Raw genomic sequence first — 7,161 nt, forward strand, 5'->3', positions numbered from 1 at the left:
TGGTACATGAGGGCCTCATTCTATGCAGTCCATATAAGCCTCATCTTGAGAAAGCAAATAAAGATGCATCATTACCTTCCAATGATGGAATTCAAGATTGTTCAACTGCATCCACTCCCATGCCCACTGCAACCAAGTTAGATAAGGATACTGGTAAATCAGTAAATATTACTAACTACAGAGGTATGATTGGCTCATTACTCTATCTAACTACAAGTAGACCTGATATCCTGTATGCTACCTGTCTTTGTGCAAGATTTCAGGCTGATCCAAGAGAACCGCACTTATTAGCTGTGAAAAGAATTTTCAAGTACCTTAAGGGTACAGCTGATTTAGGATTGTAGTATTCTAGGGAATCAGATTTTAAGCTAATTGGTTACTCAGATGCAGATTTTGTAATATGCAAAATTGACAGGAAAAGCACTAGTGGAAGCTGCCAATTTCTTGGAGGCAGATTGGTTTCTTGGTTTAGCAAGAAACAAAAGTCAATTTCCACATCAACTGCAGAAGCAGAATATATTGCTGCAGGGAGCTGTTGTGCACAGATTCTTTGGATAAAGAATCAGTTACTGGATTATGGGTTAGAATTTTCAAAAATCCCTATTTACTGTGATAATCAAAGTGCTATTGCTATGACAGGTAATCCAGTTCAACACTCAATGACAAAGCACATCAGCATAAGGTACCATTTTATAAGGGAACATGTGGATGAAGATATAGTGTAATTGCATTTTATTCCAACAGATCAACAGCTAGCAGATATCTTCACAAAACCACTATGTGAAGCTACTTTTATAAGATTGGTAAATGAACTTGGAATGATTTCAGGTTCTTTCTCTAAATCTGCTTAGTTTTTGTTCTCATACATCAAACTTTATGATCAGTGTTTACAGATTGTATTATCTATATGTAATCTGTGCTTAATTTGAAAATTCATTAAATGTTGATTGTTATCTGATGTGGATTTATATCCTCTGATAAGTGTTTTGATTGTTCTGTGACTATTCAATCCAATTAGGATAACTGTGCTAGATGCTGACCTAGTAGTCCTTAACATACTAAAAGTCCCATGTTTGAATTAGTTGTTTATGTGGAAACTCATTAACACAAGCAGATTCTTATATTGAGCTTAGTCAAGTTTACTTTGTGTATCTTATTACTAAGTCACAAACTAGATTCTTGTTTCTTATCTCTCAAATTCTGATGTCAGTAAATCTTAAGAATGAACTAAGTGCTGATAAGCCTCACTTATCAAAAGAAAAGAAAAGAAAAGAAAAGAATAAAAGTCAGGTACTCCTTTGAGATCTAGAGTAAAAATGTGGAAGGGAAGACCCAAGTGCATTGCTGGTATTAAGTAATATGCATTAGAAAAGTAAAAAAAAAATTCTTGGTGACTTTTCACACTCTATGATTACTGGAGAAATACTCTGATAACAGCATAAATTGTGGCGCCCTCTAAACCCGGGTCAGAAGTTTGGGGTCCACATACACACCTTATTTATAACTTGCTTATAACAATAATAAAGATAATAATAATATACAGTGACCCTACTTACCAACTACCATGGATCGCAACAGGTTAAAGTATGCACACAAGCCAAACACATCTACTTATATTACAAACCGTTTAAATCCCAATTATTCCAAACTCAGAACTGAGTATTAAACATTATTACAAACTTTTACAAACTTAAATTATCCCAAAAGAAACCTACTAGCTCAGCTCAATCAACCTGAACCCCTAGCTCTCGCGCTGGACTAGGGATCCTCGCTACCAACTGGTTCCTTTTTAACTGGAAAGAACATAAACAACATCGCACAAATGAGCTACTAGCTCAGCAAGTCACAGTGACAAAACTGAGAATAATGACCATCAGGTGAACATGGTTATGATATCAAATGAACAATGGATTATGATTTAAAATTGGATATTATATTCTTATTTTAAAAACCAAGGTTAGGCTGCTGATCAGTCACGCACTAAGCCCGAGTAAAGCACATAGCATTGCTCTAACTACTAGATCCAAGGCACACATTGGCCTAACTTGACCATTATATGGTCTGATCACGAATCTGGTCCACAATTTTATAAAAACAATCCAATTCTAACATAATAACAAAATAAGCAGTAATAAACAATAAACAGAATCATTAACAACATTGGATGTTCAATAATGAAAATGGTTTCAATCTGCATAAAGATCAATATGGCATTTCCAAAGCTTAGCTGTTAGGTAATGAAAGAATTGGATAACAAAGGAATCAGTGTTTCAGGGTTTCAAGGATTTGGCCTTTCAAAGCATAAGATAAAATGGGTTGAGTGTATAAGCAATCTGGTTCAGCGTTTGATAATTAGCTTGTATGTATTTGTGGAGTAGTATCGTATACCTGAGGTTCGTATTGGGTATACAACAATCAATGGCTTAGAAAAAAAATAAGGTTTACGGCTCAAGATCAATAACTTGGAGTCAAGGTTTAGGGTTCAGTGCTTCAAAGCACTTACAATAAAAAATAGGAATATCAATCACGACAATATCTCGAGAAAGTTCAGAACACTTGTCTGGTATTAGCTTACTACACTGCACTCGCTTCCAATCATAATCGTCTTACTCCTCAACTACCTGTTTCCCTTTCCTACGTCTTGCCTCTTCTGCTCACATATCATAAGCATCTATCAATATTCAACTCATATGATTCCATTCAACACATACTCCTATTTACCCTTCGTTTTACCCAAATCCGATTAACGGATTGAAAGTTACGCAATAAACATGTAAACATCGAATATACAGACCGACAGTTAATCAACAAGTCGTATATAACACATAGCACGTCACATAATCAATAATATATCATTTATAACTAAGTCTCGGGTCATAAACAAGCTTTCTGGTATTTAAAAATGATCTTTAAAACATTTTTCGGAATTAAAACGGGTCGTTGGATCAATTTCGGAATAATAAACAGGGTTCGGTTGGCCCAATTCTGGCTTCGAAATAATTTTATATTAATTATCGAGCCTTGAAAACAATTTAAAATAATATTTTAAAGCTCGAAACTATTTTTCGGAATTTTTAAATCATTTTTAAATTATTAAATCTAATTAAATAATTAATTAAAATCAACTAAATTAATTAAATCAATTTATCAATTAATTTTTGAATTAATTTACTAATAAATCAATTAAAAATTAACTGAAATTAATTAACTAATTAATTCAGATTTATTTTTGAATTAAAAATAATTTTTCGAATTAAAATAATAATTTTTGGAATTTTCAGATATTAAAATCGAATTTTTATAATAAAAATAAATAGGAAATATGATTTTTAATTATTTTTAAAAGAGGAATCCAAAATTTGCAAGTTCTGGAAACCTCAGGGACCTAACTGTTTCGTTTTCAAAACCTCAGGGACTGAAATGCAATTTTGCAAAGTTCAGCGTTGAACTTCGCCGGAAGATACCCTGTCTCGCCGGAGAAGGCGATCCAGGTACAGTCATACCACCACAAGCTCCAGAATTAAACTACATATCACCAGGAATCTATACATGCAATCAAAACACATCAATAACCCCGGACTTGGCCGGAAATTGGCCAAGAACATCGCCGGTTTCCGGCGAACATCGCAAATCTTCAAAACACAACTCCCTTCGATTCAAACATCCTCTGTTAACGAGCTATATACCAATCGATTGCAAATTTCATAAGGAACATAATCCACTATAAATCAACAGCTAATAACACCTAAATCAAAAAGCCCCAAATTTCAATTGAAAACATTCATACGGGTTATAAACCCTAATTTCAAAATTCGAAAATCAAACTCAATTTTGAAAATGTTATTGAACTCCAAATCAGACGTATGACATATGAAAATCATCAGGAAAACAAGCTCTACAACATGCAATCATCAAATCATACAAACAATCATCCGAACAAAAAATCATATTTTGAATAAAAATAATTCGAAAATAATTAAATTTTCAGAAAATAAACCTTGATTTCTGCAGTGATTTGGAACACAGAATCTGATAGAACACCTCAAGACCTTTGGATTGAGTACTCGAGCTTTGAAAACAGAAATCAATAACACCTTCTTTTTTATGTTTGATTCTTGGAAGATTATATGAACATAGGGTTTTTCTCTGGAAAATTATATAATTATCTGTCTGCAAATGATTTTGATACGAAATAAAATACGGGAAAAAGGCTATTTATAATTACGGAAAATTAGTATCCCGTTGGATCATTCAGGATATAAAACGGTACGTATATTTTTAAAAACTGATCCAACCGGTATCGGTTTTTGGGACAGTTATCCAAATCAGTACAATTTGTACTGCGGTCTTGGTCTCAGCGCCTGGTTACACGTACTACGAGGTGATAATTGGGATAGTTTAATAAAAAGCTCCCGTTTATCAAAATACGAGTTTTATTGATTTACCGAAATGAATATTGTATCGAAAATGTTGCGCCGGGACCCGCGCAGGACAAACCTTACACCGGATCGAAAATGTCGAAACATGCAATATGCTCGGAATATTACAATTAGGTTAGGAAGGAGTTCTCGGAAGAGTTTCGGGTTCCAAAAATGTAACAACGGATGACGTCGGTTGGTTCCCGGTTTTATAAAATAGATTTTAAATACTCGAAAAAAGATTTTATAAATTTCATATGATCCTTATAAATCCATAAATCAACATAAAAATAATTAGAAAGATATGACAATTATCTATATTTTATTTTAGACATATAAAAATTAAAATACTTAATTAATAATATTTTTAAACATCCAAACACATTTAACACTTAACAATTAATTCACAGAATAGATACTGAACACATATATTAATTATTTATTAACAACATAATTACACGATATATCCCGGATATTATATCCTTCCCCCTTAAAAAGGATTCTGTCCTCAGAATCTCCTAAGAAAACAAATGAGGGTACTTTTCTCTCATATCACTTTCTAACTCCCAGGTTGACTCTTCAACCTTTGGGTTTCTCCATAATACTCTTACTAGCTTTACACTTTATTCCTCAATACCTTCTCTCTTTTCTCTAAGATCTCTATAGGACTCTCTACATATGAAAAATCTGCCTGAAGCTCTATTGGCTCATATTCTATTACATGCATGGAGTCTGGATTATATTTCTTAAGCATTGATACGTGAAAAACATTGTGAATGTGCTCCACGTGCGTAGGTAACGCCAACTCGTAAGCTACTTTGCCAACGCGCTTTAGAATCTCAAAAAGTCCGACATATCTTGGACTCAGATTCCTTTCTTTCCAAATCTCGTTAGTCCTTTCCACAGTGATACTTTTAGTAGTACCAAGTTTCCTTCTTCAAATTCCATGTCTTTCCTTGACTGGTCTGCATATTTCCTTTGATGGTCTTGTGCTGCTATCAATCTTTTCAGGATTAATTCAACAACTTCCTTTATCTGCTGCACCAATTCAGGTCCAAGTATTTTGCGTTCTCCTACTTCGTCCCAATGCACTGGAGATCTGCATTTGCATCCATAAAGGGCTTCATAGGGTGGCATCCCAATACTGGCATGATAACTGTTGTTATAAGCAAACTCTACCAGAGGTAAATGCTCGTCCCAACTTCCTTTAAAATCAATAGCACAAACACACAACATGTCCTCGATTGTCTGGATCGTTCTTTCACTTTGGACGTCCGTCTGGGGGTGATAAGCCGTACTCATATTTAATCTCGTTCCCAAACATTCTTGAAAACTTTTCCAAAATCTTGAATTAAACCTTGGGTCTCGATCAGATACGATAGATACAGGAACTCCATAACGAACTACAATTTCCTTCAGGTACATATGGACCAACTTATCGAGTGAAAATCTTTCATTTATAGGCAGAAAATGAGCTGACTTGGTAAGTCTATCCACTATAACCCAAATGGCATCATGATTAGCCCTTGTTCTTGATAATCCAACTATGAAATCCAAGTCAATATGTTCCCACTTCCACTCTGGAATCTCCAATGGCTGTAGCTATCCACTTGGTCTTTGATGTTCGGCTTTAACTCTTTGACATGTATAACATCTGCTAACCCATTCCGCAATTTCCCTTTTCATATCTGGCCACCAATAATTCTCTTTTAAATCTCTGTACATCTTGGTACTTCCTGGATGGATTGAATACCTTGAATTATGAGCTTCCTGTAAAATTTCATTCTTCAGCTCCGTCACCGGTGGAATCCAAATTCTTGAAGAAAACCTAAGAATACCTTGATCATCCTTCTGCGTGCACAATTCCTCACCTACCAAATGATTTATATCGTGATCCATTACATCTTCCTGACACCTCTTTATTTTCTCCAGCAACTCCGGCTGAAAAGTCATACTGCACACTTTTGCTTCATTAGGCCTGCAAATTTTAATCTCCAATTCCAGTTTCTGAAATTCCTTATATATCTCTTCAGGTACTGATAACACATTTAACTTTTCCTTCCGACTTAACGTGTCTGCTACAACGTTCGCTTTACCGGGATGATAATTAATCGAGCAGTCGTAATCCTTGATCAATTCTAGCCATCTCCTTTGCCTCAAATTAAGTTCCTTCTGTGTGAATATGTACTTTAAACTTTTATGATCCTTGAAAATCTCGCACTTTTCTCCATACAGATAATGTCTCCAAATCTTCAAAGCGAAAATTATGGTTGGTAGCTCCAAATCATGAGTAGGATACTTCTGTTCGTGTGGTTTCAATTGCCTTGACGCATACGCAATCACCTTATCGTGCTGCATTAAAACACATCATAGTCCTTTGTGAGAAGCATCGCTATAAATTAGAAATTCCCTTGATCGTCTGGAAGTGACAAAACAGGTGCCGTGATTAATCTTCGCTTTAATTCCTGAAAACTTTCTTCGCATTTGTTGTTCCATATAAACTTTTCATTCTTCCGTGTAAGCTTTGTCAATGATGTTGCAATCCTTAAAAAATTTTGAACGAACCGACGATAATATCCGGCTAATCCCAAGAAACTTCTTACCTCGGTGGGTGTTCTGGGTCTTTCCCAATTTGTAATTGCCTCGATCTTTGCTGGGTCCACTTTGATCCCTTCATTACTGACTATGTGTCCTAACAACTGAACTTCCTGTAGCCAAAACTCACACTTCAAGAATTTAGCAT

Source organism: Apium graveolens, chromosome 11, assembly GCF_009905375.1.
Source record: "Apium graveolens cultivar Ventura chromosome 11, ASM990537v1, whole genome shotgun sequence".
NCBI lineage: Eukaryota > Viridiplantae > Streptophyta > Magnoliopsida > Apiales > Apiaceae > Apium > Apium graveolens.